Source organism: Nuphar pumila, chromosome 10, assembly GCF_984573655.1.
Source record: "Nuphar pumila chromosome 10, dmNupPumi1.hap1.1, whole genome shotgun sequence".
Classification (NCBI taxonomy): Eukaryota; Viridiplantae; Streptophyta; class Magnoliopsida; order Nymphaeales; family Nymphaeaceae; genus Nuphar; species Nuphar pumila.
In genome coordinates this window covers 117461602-117477016 of record NC_143258.1, presented here as the reverse complement: position 1 = coordinate 117477016, position 15415 = coordinate 117461602, and positions in this window count along the sequence as shown.

Sequence of the window (15415 nt, the reverse complement as noted above, 5' to 3'; positions counted from 1 at the left end):
GAAAACTTGTTAGTGGACAAATGTCAGCTTATGGGGATTTATCCAATAATATTTGGAAATTGATGAATTTATCAGGATATAAACCTTTTTCATACTTCTGTAAAATAAAACCAACCAAATAACATAATGGATGATGCATAACCGAATAAGTAATAAAAATAAATAAATTAAAAATTCAGAATTTAGAGAAAAATAACTAAAATACCCTAAAAAACTGATGTTATTTGTAAAATAGGGTTAAAACAGGGTTTCTCATAAAAAATCTGTATAATACGCTAGATTCGGGGATCAAACGAATTCCAAACGATGCCAAATTGAATGGAGAACACCCTAACATGATTATGAAGATGATTAAACTCTAAAAATATGAAAATAATGGATGAAAAAAATGAAATATGCAAAAAGAGTAAAATTTGCACGTGTTCCGGTTGACTCGAAACTCCACGGGATCCTGTTTTTATGATATAACTAAATAACACATCAAATGAATTTAAAAAATCATAAAAATCAACATGGACACTTTTAATAACCTTAAAAATAAAATGCAATCCAAAAATATATTTTGGGGATTATTTAAGCAATAAATATTAAATAAAAAAAGAAATATATGTTATTTTACCTACAGTTTCGTACCTATCATGGTGTCAGACCAGAATCACATATCAAACAATAATAAAAATTTATTAAATTTAATAAAGAGAAACTAAAAAGATAAAAAAATAACCATTTTTCTGGATCAGAAATGCAATCTTTGGTTAGGGAGAAATCACTCTAGCAAGTTGAACTAGATTCTGGCTAACATATAACGATTCAAGAAAAAACAATTTTGATTTTGGGTTAAAGAAATATAACAAACAAACTTCAGAAATTATAAAAATCATACTGGAGAAACTAGACATGCAGACAAACATGTCACTTTTTACGGATTGGAGATAGGATTTTTGGTTAGAGAGATAACCCTCGTAAGTTGACTTTGATTCTAGGTAACGACTGACAGTTGCAAAAACACAAACTTTAATTTTTAACTAAAATAAAATAGCAATCTACCATAAAAAATTATGAAAATTATATAGAATAAACTAGAGATTCAGACGAAAACAATCCTTTTTTTAGATCGGAAAGAACATCTTCGGTTAGGGAGAGATCGCTCCGGCAAAATGGCCTAGGGTTTACACCTGCCTGATGATTTAGGAAAAATCAAGTTTGGATTTGGGCTAAAACATAATGGTAACTGACCATGAAAAATTATAAAAATTTCACAGAATAAACTAGACACTCTGACAAGCACGTTGCTTTTTACAGATCAAAAAAGTGATCTTCGATGAGGGAGATATACCTCCGACAAAATGACCTTGGATTTACACAGTGTTTTCACGGTTCAGAAAATAGGCTTCGGTTTTGATTTTTGAACATAGATTTATAGAGGTTAAAAAAATCTATTTTTTTATTAGAAACCATACACAGATGCATGATTCTATCATAACAATTTTTTATTTAAACTGCGAACATAAATAGGTGAAACAACAACATTATCAGACGACCAGAATTATAGATCTTAGAGATAAAACCCTAATCATGATATATTCTGATTTATGTATGTAAAATTATAAAAATATGAGATCAAGAGATCTTGATCATGATTGAACATGTAGATGATGAAAATAACGTAAACATAATATGGAAACTAAATAAAAAAATACTGGAGCATGGATCAGATTTGATTTAGCCATTAAAAGAGGGATTAGACCGACAGAGAGGTCAAATCTCGATCTTTTTCGAGCATTTAACAAAATAAATAGAATATGAGCATGATTGATGGATCAAAAATGTGTAAAATACATTAGATGATCAGTGAATCATCTTTTTGAATCATATACATATTTCTTTGAATGAAAAAAAAAAGGAAGATCCAATAAGAAGAGGCAGCAATGGGGTACTCAATGAAAAAACATAAAATAAAATAAAATAAACAAAGCAATAAAAATTAAAAAGAAATAGAAGTTTAGCTTGGGATTAATGGAGGCTACTAGGGTTTGGAGCTTGAGGAGAAAGAAGGAGATGAGAGAAGGTGAGAGAGAGATGCCTTGGTCGACCCTTTATTGGTGGGTATTTGTAGTTTTTCAAAACTCTTAATTAAATAGTTGGATTTGTTTTAAAGAGTTAAAAAAAAACTAAAACCTAAATGGGCAATTTTTCTTTGGGGAGTTTTAACCTAAATGAAACACTAACTAATTAAACCTAATTGACTTCTAATTAAACTCTGAAAAAAATCAAATGTGGCACCACTTATGTGGGCCCACATTTGGTTTTTAAAACCCTAAATAGAAGTTTAAAAACAATGGTTAAAACGCCAAAATAATAATGGAGTTTTAAAATCAATTAGACTTTTGACTTTTCAAACTTCTAACTTAATTAAAACTCTAACTAAACCTAAACTAACCTAAACACCTTAAAATGTGGTGCCACCTAATGTGGACCTCATTTGATCTTAAAAAATGATTTAAAAAAAAAGTAAAAATAAAGGGGTTTAAAAACGAGATTTTCAAAAAGCTTTAAAAAGGAACACCTATATCTATGAAGCTTTTATATATATTTGAAATAAGTAAGGCGTGAAATAAAATGAAATTGAATAAAGATGGAAAAATTAGGGTTGGCGCCTCTATAGGGCGGGCCTCACTTGAAGAAAAATAAGAAAATTGAAAATTGATTTAAAAAGCGAGTTCAAAGCGAATCCATATAATTTTTTTAAGGAAGATACTTTTAAATGAAGAAATATAAAGTCCTGAGGATTGGCCAAATGGCAAATGTCGATTTAAAACCCAGCTTTTTTAAATTAATTTTAAAAAAGAGGTTTTAAAATTGAATCTCGATTTAATATTTTGAAAACAAGAGTGCTGGATCTCGAAAATGATATGCAATGACATGAAATACAATAAAATGATATGAAATGAGATGAAATGATATAAAATGGCATGCCAAATACAATCCTTGGGTGAGAGATTTGAAGTCCTGGACCCCTGGCAAAGACGAGGAATTGGAAATTCCTGTCAGAGGATGATAATTGATAATTGGATATCAGATCCGGCATTGGATCCGATCCAAATATGAATTGGGTCTCAGATATAGCTAAATTTTTTCAGAAAGAAATTGATCCAAGCCCATATTGACAGTTGTATCAGCTTGAAAAATGATAGGAATGATGTTTTTGGACAAAATGCCCTAAGAAATGATTTTGCCCCTGCAGGGCAGAGAGTGACATTGAAAAATGGGGTTTGAACTAGTTTAAACTGAATCATGGGGTTTCTAAACTCAGATGAACTAAAAAGATACTGACTCAACTAAACTCCTAAACTGGATGATCGAGAGATGGCCAATTCTCAGAGAAATGGTGAGAAATGAACACTGGAATGAAGTGAATTACGAAACATACTGGCTTTGAGATAAAATGGAGACCAATCATGATGAGATGAACTAAATTTGGAGCTCAAACACTAGCTAGACTGGTTGGACTTAGCTCAATTTCAGTTGGAATGAGCTGAAATAGACTCTAAGACTATAACAAATGAATTTGAATTGTAATTGGATCACTTAAATTTCTGGTGAGCTCAAGTTAGACTCAGGAAAACAAGATTGACTGGAATCGACTGACTCAAGAATAATTCACTAGGATTTGAGCTAAAATTGAGCTCATTTCTAAGAAAATAAATCGATTTTAGCTGAAATGGTCAGAAATGAACATGATTCACTCATCGTGAGCTCAAGAAAGCTAAAAATGACAGACATTCTAACTGTTCTGAAATAAAAATGAGTTTGGTTGACTCTGACTGACGGAGATCTAAGGTGACCTAGGAGTAAACTGATAATTTTGCTGTCAAAAAGGGTGAAATAACACTTAAACTAAACTGGACATAGGGGTGGACTGACCTAAGGGGATTGACATGTGTTGAAAGGGGTGTCTGGGAATGAATGAGGAAAATTTGAGGTGTTTACAAGCAAGTATTGTAATAGATGCACCAATGTACTAAGTATCCCCATCTCTCTCTCCACACACACACACACACACACACACACACACATATATATATATATATATATATATATATATATATATATATATATATATATATATGAAAGAGTATTATAGAACGCTAAAATAGCATCACACAGGTGGTCACCTGAAAGGCCTTTAGTGGTTGTCTTTGCCACTACTAAAGGCCCATTTTGTGGAAAAAAGAACTCCACCATTGATTGTGCTTGCAATCAATGCTGGAGTTTTGTCCACTCTTGTTGTTCGACATTACACCCATTTCTCTCTCTCTCTCTCTCTATATATATATATATAGAGATATAGATATATATAGATATATATATGGAGTAATGAATAGCTCATATTTATGTCCTAAAACATCTTAAAAGCTTCTAAAAAGATATAATTGGATCAATTTTTTGCTTAAACCTAGCTTGTAGATTTGTTCATCTTTGCTTATTCATTAAGAATCATGCTTTAAATTGAATTGATTTGATAAGTAACCTTAATTTGCATTTGACCAAGTTTTCAAGCAATATGAGTTGTCAAATTTTTATTACTCTAAATATGCAATTAAACACCGAAAATACTTAATTTAATACATGCTTTCCACTAACTAAGTTATTAAAAGTACGTTTGTAAGTTTGGAATATGCAAAGACCTGAAATTGTCTTTTAAAACTATTTAAGATGTCTGAGATAAGATTGTTTAAGAGTTTCTCTCTCTCGTCATCTGATTTCTCTTCGGAACCTGCATTGACGTGGTGCAAGAAAACTGCTCATGTCCTTGATGAGCAATGGTATTCTGAACTGGGCCTTGATTAAGGCCGAAAGTTTTTTATAATGTAAATATGCTTATAAATTGTATTGATTTTTGAAATTGTTTAGATTGATCAGACATGATTATTAAAAATGTAATGCAATCACTTCTTAACATGACAATGAAGTATAGTTTTTCCACAGTTTTAAGGTGTAGAAGTTTTTTTCTATATATTAAATCTATATATTCAATGCAGATAGGCATCTTGAGTTTTCTCTTAAATGTGGCGGATAAAAAGATGTTATTTTTTGTGAAATGCAAAGCTTTTTCAACTATATAGTCTTGAAATCTTTTTTGACCATCTGTTAGAACGGATGATTTAATTTGTTTAGTGTGTATGTGATAGCATTTGCTACTCATGTGGGTAAGAAACTGAGAGAGAGAGGTTGTTTTGACCAAATTTGACCTGTGTTCAACATGGTCAAAATAATAAGAATTAACCCTTGAATTATAGTTTTTAATGTAAATCTCTCTCTCTCTCTCTCTCTATATATATATATATATATATATTGAGTTTGAAATTTTATTACATTGCAACTATTGATTTTTTCAACCCTCGTAAAACCTGATATATTCAAAAGAAAACATGATTCAAACATCAGTTGCTAATTATCTTAATAAGTAGATCGCATCAATAAAGTTAGATGTAAAAAACAAAAAAAAAATCTAAAAAAAACATTACATTTTTTTTTCAACAAAGAGTTCCTTACCACGAGGGTAAACCCAAAATTACCACTGTATGTATTACACACCGAAGGTGTCTGATTTGTAAATGCACATCAGCTGTTGCGGCCACTGCAAGGAAGGAATGAGACTGCGACACAAAGGAGACATCCCTCTCACATAGCCAGTCTAGTCTATTTTTTCTTTTGAAGGAACAGGCTAGTCTATTTTCTTTCACGTGAGAAGAGACACAACCACCACCCCAGATTATAGGTATATGATGATGCATGCGTGCCCCCATCTCCATAGCTCCACATCACGACAAGGGAACAAGAGACATCTCCTCGCAGACACTCAGCCGGTACACCTTCTAGTAAAGAAGATTACCAAATTGGCACCAAAAGTTGGGTTTCCCACACCTAAAACAAGAACTTTTTAAATGGGATCAACTTCAGTTTTAGGAACCCTAAAAGAGGAAAGTCCAAAATTGTTCATCACCTTTTTGCAAACAACACTCATTGGTGGTGCACACTGCCACATCAAGGTTAGCGAAGATAAGGTTAACAAGGTCGACAGGAATCATGAAGATCAACAAGGAGACTGATCAAGTCAAGACTCTCAAGAATTGTAGAGTCTTACTAAATGTGGAGTCATTGAGAATGAAAAAGATATATCCAGCTTCACAGATAAAGAAGGAAACCGAGTAGATCTTACCAAAAGTCGATCCAGAAAATCCGCTATCATTAAGAGTCCAAATATAGCTGAAAGTATAGAAAATAGGCAAGAAAAGATTGATGAAAATCTTGTCATGTACATTTACAAACTCACTCAAGAGAGAAATTAATTCTAAGTGAGGATTCATGGACACAGGTCATCGGAACTATGTTATATTGTTTGTCTTTTTGCAATAGTTTTCTTTGTGTTTGTGTTTTTCTCATGGTATTAGAATTTGTAATTAGTCAACCTTCAAGCTTCTCTCATACAATTCTATTCCAGATTGTCCACTGTGTGCAGCATCACTGGTTTGATTCATTCATCATGTGCAGATCAGTTTTGCAGCATCGTCTCCCTCTTATGGTGTTCTTGTTCAAGTTTCTTCTTCATCTCGTGCTCTAGCAATGGCCAATTCCTCATCATCATGCATCGTTTCCAGCTCTGGTGTTAGCGATATGAATTATTCTCAACCCATGCTTCAATTTCTGAATACTCTGCATCATCTTTTGTCAATAAAACTGAATGCAGAGTACTACTTAATCAGGGAATCACAATTTACCCCCATATTGATCTTGTTTGATCTTATGAGTTTCGTTGATGGAAGCAAGCCTGCTCCACCAAAATTTAAGAAAAATTATACTGAACTCAACCCAGATTATATAGACCAAACCCTGTGGAGTTGGATCCTGTAATCTTTGACTGAGCAAATTCAGTCAAATAGTTGGTTTGTCTTCATCGCTTGAAGTATGGTCAGCCCTAAAGACATCGTATGTTCCTCACTGAAGATCTGAAGTGGTGCAATTAAAATCTCAACTCCAAGATATCAAAAAAGGGTCAAAATCGATAGATGAATATTTTCAAAAAATAAAGTCAATAGCCCATCAACTGGCTATATCATAGAAACCGGATGATATGATTGTGCAAATATTAAAAGGTTTGCCAAATGAATAAATGACATTCAAGACTTTGATCGAGACTAGGGTTTATTCGGTCTCGCTAAATGAACTTCATAGAATGATGTTAATTCAAGAGGCCAGATTCACCAAATATGAAAAAAATGGATCGAAAAATATTAGCCCTGCAGTGAATATGGCAATAAGGTCAAATTCCAATCAAAATAGAAATTTTAATAATTGAGAAAAAGATGATCGTGGAGGATTCCAAGGGTGATATCGTGGTCGAGGGAGATCAAATGGAAACTTTAATTTCAATTGACCCCATCCCGTATGCCAAATATGTGATAAGCATGGGCATCTCGCAAAATCTTGCTATCAGTACACCAACCTTCTCCAGACTAATCCGAGTTCTCCATAAGAATACATGACCACTCAAGGGAACGGTAAAGGGCAGCAATTCTTCGATGATAATTCTTACTCAGATTTGGGCGTAACGCACCACTTCACAAATGACATCAATAACCTCTCATCTCATTCAAAATACATGGGACTAGATGGTGTCAGGATCGAAGATGGGTCAGCTTTGGCTATTAATCACATTGGTTTTTAAAAAATTTCAAATCAATTGCTTATGAAAGTTGTCTTACATGTCCCTAAGATAACAAAAAAATTGATATCAGTTCAAAAGCTTATACGGGATAATAATATAGTTTTTGAGTTCTCTACTAACTCTTGGTGTGTAGAGGATCGACATAGAGGGAAGATTATGCAGAAAGGAGCGAGCCGTGATGAGCTCTAACAATTGAAGATGGATCAGTCAGGTAACTCGAGAATAAAGAAACTCTAAGTAGTGAACAAGTGTCTATTGATATTTGGCATCATAGATTATGTCATCTTGCTACAAAAATAGTTCAGCATATTTTAAATTATTTTGAATATCATAGTATTTATTTGAATAATGTGTGTGAAGCGTGTCAATAAGGGAAGAGTCATAAGCTTTCCTTTTCTGATAAATCTAGTCATGTTCATTAGCTACTTAGTGTTATTTATTATGTTGTGTCGGGACCGGCCCCTATTATGAGTTCAAATGACTTTAGACGTTATATCATCTTTATTGATGCTCATTCCAAATATGTGTGGGTTTGTTGTTTGAAAACCAAGTCAAATGCTAATCAGGCTTTTAAAGTCTTTAAAACCCATGTTAAAAATGTTACGGGTTTCAAAATCAAATTTTTGCATTTTGACTGGGGAGGAGAGTTTCAAGGCTTGTTCAAATATCTATGAGAGTGTGGAATTGGACATAGAATCTCTTGTCCTCACGTGCATGAGCAAAATGTATCTGCAACGCAAACATAGGCATATGGTTGACTCAAAACTGGCTATGATGGCTCAAGCTGGAATTCCATTAAAATTCTAGTCTTATGCCTTCTCCATGGTAATATATTTGATTAATCGTACCCCAACAAAACTCTTGGATTTTAAAACTCCCATAGAAGTTTTTTTCAAAAGAAAACCAATTTATCACTTCTTGAAAGTTTTTGAAAGTGCCTGCTATCCATGTTTACATACTTATAGGCAACATAAACTTGAATACAAATTTTTCAAGTGTGTATTCCTTGGGTATGCTTTACAACATCATGGATATTGTTATATGTATTAGCAAATTGAAAAAGTTTATACCTCACGTCATGTTATATTTGATGATTCGTACTTTCCCTTCAAAAATAATTTTCATTCTTTAGTTGAACAAAATCATTCATGTCAGGTATCCATTCCCATATCCACTCTTGTTCTCATAGAATCATCTAATCTTGTTGCCCCTCCTGAACCTCAACCAAACTCCAATGATCAATTAGAACCAAGAAATGATTTCACCAATAGTGATTTCATCTTTGGAGAAGAGACATCCACGGAGCCATATGTTATTGATCAGAGGACCACTCCTAATCCTCCAGTTTGGCCTCATCTCATGGTAACCAGATTTTAAGATGAAACCCTTAAACCAAAAATCTAGTAGTCCACTCGATACCCTATTCTTGAAGTTCTACTTTCTATATTAATGCATGATCATGAGCCTATATCCTTCAAGGAAGCTAATCAAAACCCTAAATGATGTGGCTATGAATATTGAATACCAAGCTTTATCAAAAAATCACACTTGAACTCTTGTCCCTCCATAAACAACAATTCATGTTGTTGGATGTAAATGAGTATACAAAATCAAGCGCAGGGCAGATAAAAGTTTGGAGAGGTACAAAGCCATATTAGTGGCAAAAGGATATAGTTAGCTTGAAGCTTAGACTATTTTGAAGCTTTTAGTCCAGTTGTGAAGCCAACAACTATTTGAATCATCCTGATTATAGCTATCAGTCGTCAATGGGTCATAAAAGAGTTAGATGTTCATAATGCTTTCCTGCATGGTTTCCTTACATAAGAGGTTTACATAGATCAACCTCAAGGGTTTTAAGACTCAGAACATCCAAATTGTGTCTATAAGTTACAAAGAGCTCTTTATGGCTTAAAACAAGCTTCACGAGCTTTGTTCTCTAGATTGAGTTCATTCATATTTTTCTTGAAATTCATTGGTGTCAAGAGATACATCATTATTTATATATAAATCAAAAGAGATAATTGTGTTCATATCTGTTTATATTGATGATATAATTATCACAGGGAACTAATCTTCTCATGTTGAAAAGCTCATCCCAAAATTGGGGACATAATTTGCTCTAAAGGATCTAGGGCCTACTCATTACTTCTTGGGGATTGAAACTACTCAAACAAATGATACTTTGGTTCTATGTCAACAAAAGTATATTTTAAATCTAATACAAAGAGTATCCTTACAAGCAGCTAAGCCAGTTTCTACGCCCATGGCTACCTCTCCTCCTCTCACAACCGATAATGACTCATCTTTCAAGGATCATACTCTATACAGAAGTATTGTAGGTGCTTTACAGCATGCCATTATGACTCAGCCAAATATTTTATTTGCAGAAAACAAAGTATGTCAATTCATGCATACTCCTACAGACATTCATTGGAGTGCAGGAAAACGTATTCTTCACTATCTAAAGGAAACCCTTGATCATGGTATTTTATGTCTAGCATCTAAAGATATGAACATCTCTGCTTATTCAGATGCAAACTGGGTGGGATATTCAGATGACAGGAAATCTATGGGAGGATACTCTATTATGGTCGAAAAAGTCTGATCTCATGGAGTTCGAAATAACAAACCACCGTTTCAAGGTCAAGTACTGAGTCAAATTACAGGGCTTTGGCTAATGTTGCAACTAAAGTAATGTGGATACATCTTCTTCAAGAATTACCTCTTCATGTCCTCCGACACCGTGGTGCAATAATATTGGAGCCTCGTACCTTGCAGCTCATCCAATGTTCCATAACAGAACATTGAAATAAACATACATTCATTTTGTTGGCTAAAGAATTGTACCACTATTACATATCGATTTAAAATTCTTTGCAACAAGCTCAATATGAATCTAGCCCCGTTGAGCTTGAAGGGAGCTGTTAGAGAAGATAAGGATAACAAGGTGAACAGGAACCGTGACGATCATGAAGATCGGCAAGGAGGCCGATCAAGTCAAGACTCTCAAGAATCGTGGAGTCCTACCAAATGTGGAGTCGTTGAGAATGAGAAAGATATATCCAACTTGATAGATAAAGAAGGAAACCAAGTAGATCTTACAAAAAGTAGATCCAGAAAATCTGTTATCATCAAGATTCCAAATATAGTTGAAAGTATCCAACCTACTAAAGAGAAAGTAATTTTGAGTGAGGATTCATGGAAGTACACTTTATATTGTTTGTCTTTCTGCAATAGTTTTCTTTGTGTTTATGTTTTTCTCAATCACACCCCATTCCCTTTTTTCTGTATGTGTCCAAACACTCCCTTCCATGACATAAAAAGAGAATAATTTGCAAAAGGCGGTGGTAAAATTTTTGGGGTTTATATATCATATGCTTCCAACTGGACAAAGCAATAAACAACTAAGCCCAATCTAATAGAGTCAAACCAAACTGGGCCAACCCGGGTCCATCAAGGTCACATGAAACAGATGAAGTGCTGAAAATTGGCAGAAACCTTACAATTTTCTTGTTACTTTTAGGGACATTCTTACAATTATTTCTGTCACAAACACGGAGCTTTGCCTACTGCGGTGTTGATTGATCCTATGATTGCATTATGGACAAAAGGTACAAATTACAATGGGCCCCAAAAAAACCCAAACTTTCTTGGCTGGAGAGGTTTCGTAGTCTCCATCTTCACTACAGGTTTTCCTTTAATGCATGCTTATGCCCTATTATTCACGAACCTTTGTTATGTTTAAGACAGGATTCTTGGTTTATTGCATTGGTTTAGTATTACATTTTTCTTTCTCTTTTTGCTTTTGGTTAGGCAATCTGGGATATAACCTTGAGGCCTCCGGACCCTTGGTCTATGCTGGTAAGGTTCTAACAAACTAGCTAACCAACGGGGCTCCACTTGTTTGGTAGGAGCTTTTACTGCACGTCTTGTGTTGGGACGTTGCAAATTCAAATCCCAAGGGTATTGATGTATAGCTGGTGGGGATCTGCCTAACCCCAGCTTGTCTATCAAAAAAAAAAAAAAAACTAGGTATCATCCTAACCACAATATCTCCAAATTTTCTTTGTTCCTGATCCTTCTCTGTTATGTTATTAGGTATGATCTAAACAATATGATCAGCCAAGTAGAAATCATTGCTGCTACTGTGCTACAGCTTAGATTTCAACTTCATCTGCAATGCACAGAAAAAACATATAGTGCATAATCAAAGAAAGGGATGTTTTCTACTATTGCACACTTTTCATCCCTTGTACGCTTGTATACCTTTAGCATGAGTGGGCGTCTCTTTTCAAAATAGGCTGAGCAAGTCAATTAATGTGGAGCAAGTGGCCTCTATGGAAAGTGAAGACAACCGTCAAAATAGGAGGCTACTTTCAAGCAAAAAAATCTGAACGATTCAGCACTTACTGAAATCCATATTCAGGTAAAGGTATATTTGGAATCTTACATGATTTCATTATTTTAAGGGTCAAATTTTCATTTTATTTTTTATTTTTATGGTTTTAAGACATCCAACCACCCACTGACTGGAAAATGGCCGGGATGGTGTCGCCCATGCAAGGTGACACCATTAGACCATTTTCCAGCCTGTGGTGGCTGGAAAATGGCTGGACTTTTATTTTTTCCTTCCTTTTATTTTTGTCATTCTAGCTATTTTCCGGTCAGCCACCGGCTAGGATGGTGCTGCACAGTGAGGGCAGCGCCATCCCGGATGGTGGCTAGCCGGAAAATAGCCAGTCATAATTTTTTTTTGTTTTTTGTTTTTTATTAGGTTTTTAAGGACCAAACACCTGAATTTCAGGTTTTTGATCACCCAAAGAAGTAAAAGACCTGGTTTTTGGTAAACCAGGTTCTGCCCCTTGTCATCTAAACAGGGCCTAAAAACTTTTTTTTGGATAGTCTAGCTGGCAGACCCCTACCAGTTATACAACTATATCATTGGGTTTTGAACGTGCAACGTGACTCTCAACACAAGGTGACGTTGAGTCTCGGTTTTGAATCCCACAGGATTATCGTCAACTTGTCTATCAAAAAGAAAGAAAATTTGAGAAAAAAGCTATTTGGGAACCGAATCATGCGATCAAGTATGGGATCAATGTCATCTCATGATCTCACCACCAATCTTGACTCGTTTTATTTTCCACAAAACTATCCATACAACTAATCTCATTGGTTGCATTGTCAACGTCCAGAGAGGTCAATAACTTTGTGTGTCATCACTAATTGATATTCTGGTTGCTACCTTGGTTGTATATGCACTACATCCTGGGTTGGAAATAAGTGGGGTGCTGACCATGACAGACATAAGTGATGCTTGTTGTTAAGGTGTGAACCAACTTAAACTAAGATGGCTCATTCATTGAGCCAATTCTGGAGATTTGATTCTAACAACTGCCCAAAACTTGACCTTGTCCTCCTGGAGTCCTCATTGTCATCAAGAAAAGGACCTTGTAATCTAGGCCAGTTGGAAACTTGGGTTGACTGGTATTTGCACGTCAACCCTGGATTAATAATGTTGACAATATTGGGGTGTTTGATAGCCTGCGGAACGACATCACCATCAAACCCTGGATGTGGCGCGTCCTTGGAATGCACACCCCCCCCCTGTTACGCTGGGAATTGGGAAGCGGGGTACACTGCTTAAAAAAGAAAAACTCAACCCCGCTCTCTCCCATGTGCAGCGGTCGGCGGCTAAAGGCCTGCTCTCTCTCATTTTCCTTCTTCTCTGAGTAGGGATTTGAATAAGAAATTTTTTTATTAAGGTTTTGAATCAATCTTTTTAATTAGGATTTTTTATATTTAGTTTGATTAGATTTTTTTCTTTGATTAGGGCTTTAAGTCAAATATATTTAATTAGGGCTTTTGATATTTAATTTGATTAGAGTTTGCCTTTGATTTGATTAAGTCTTTTTTTCTTTGATTAGGGTTTTGAATCAAATATCTTTAATTAAGGTTTTGATATTTAATTTGATTAGGGCTTTCTTTGGATTTGATTAAGGCTTTTTTTCTTTGAATTTCTTTGACTAGGGCTTTGAACCAAATTTCTTTAATTAGTGTTTCTGATATTTAATTTGATTAGGGGCTTTCTTTGGTTTGATTAAGGCTTTTTCTTTGATTTTCTTTTATCACGGTTTTGAATCAAAATTCTTTAATTATGCTTCTTATAGTTAATTTGATTAGGGTTCAAATTAGGGCATTTTATATTTAATTTTATAGTTTTTTTCTTGTAGTTTAAGGATTTTTAGTTTATTTATGATTTATTTTCTTGCACTTTAGGGTTTTACGATTTATTTATGTTATTTTCATTTGTATATAAAAAATATGAATTCTTATCCTTTTCAAATTATACAAAATTTAAACATTTTTTTGCAATTGGATCCACTTTGAGATCCATATTCAGGGCTAAAATCTATAATTTTTTGATAAACTTTCATAATTTGATCCAATATGACACCGGTTAAAGCATTTATATGTAAAAAAATATCAATTATTATTTTGTTCTCAAATTACCTTGATAGCAACCCAACCTAGGACATTCTTGTTGTTCATATGTGTGTATTGTTATTTAGTGTTTTTGTTTATTTGGATATGGATTTACCCTCATAGGAACTAGATCTATTGTTCCATATGGGTGTAGGGGGGAATTGGGGTTAGTAAGAGGGCAATATAGTAATTAAGTCCAAAGAAGGAGAATCTAGGATTTTTTTAATTATTAAGGGCACCCAAGTCCTTCCTAGAATCTAACACCATTTAAGGGGCATTTTTTTCTTTTAATTGGGAAAATGTCCACCAATACTTATGCATTTCAGTGGGCTTAAGTTCATATTTTAGGGTTTATGTGAGCTTGGGTTGGATTTGGTCAAAGTTAATTGAACAAATTAGGGTAAGGTCTGACAGGATTCAAAGACAATTCAGGTTCTCCTAAAATACAACATAATAAATGCTAAGAAATTAGGAGGTGGCTTAGGATACGTTAGGGAAGCTTGCATTAAAATTTTAGGTTCAGGGAAGTTGAGGTTGCATAGATAAAATTACGAAAAGTTCTAGGTTTATCCTAGAATTGGATTCTGCTATGTTTCTGATAGACTCTTGGAGAGTGAATAATTTCTCTCAAAATAAAAGTCAAATTGGGAATGAATTTCACGTGGCATAAAAATAGAATCATAGAAAGTGTCAAAAAGATGTCACTATCAAAGGGAGAAACACATTTTCCAAAGGCAATGGGCTCAACCAAAAGGAAATCCTCAATCCCGATGAGTGTACCTTCAAAAAACAAAAGAGATGCAAGAAAGAAAAATGTGATCTTAGAAGAGAGAATTTCTCAAAAAATGTTCAAGATGCTCCATTTTGGTTAAGTCCCCAATGTATAGTCTTGGGACAGATCGGGTCCTATGTGAATCTAATCTTGTACAAATAGATCAAAAAAAAAATATGGATCGGTCCAAGATGAATCCCATGTCTTAAGCAAATCAAACCAAAGCAAACAAGTCTAAAATCTAACCAAATACCTGATCTAGAAACACACGGATCCAAATGATAAGAAATGAATCTGATCGATCCAAACAAAAAGAATAGGATCCATGTCGATCCATAACATATATATATATATATATATATATATATAGAGAGAGAGAGAGAGAGAGAGAGAGAGGTTCTAAATAATCTTATCTACTAAACCATCCC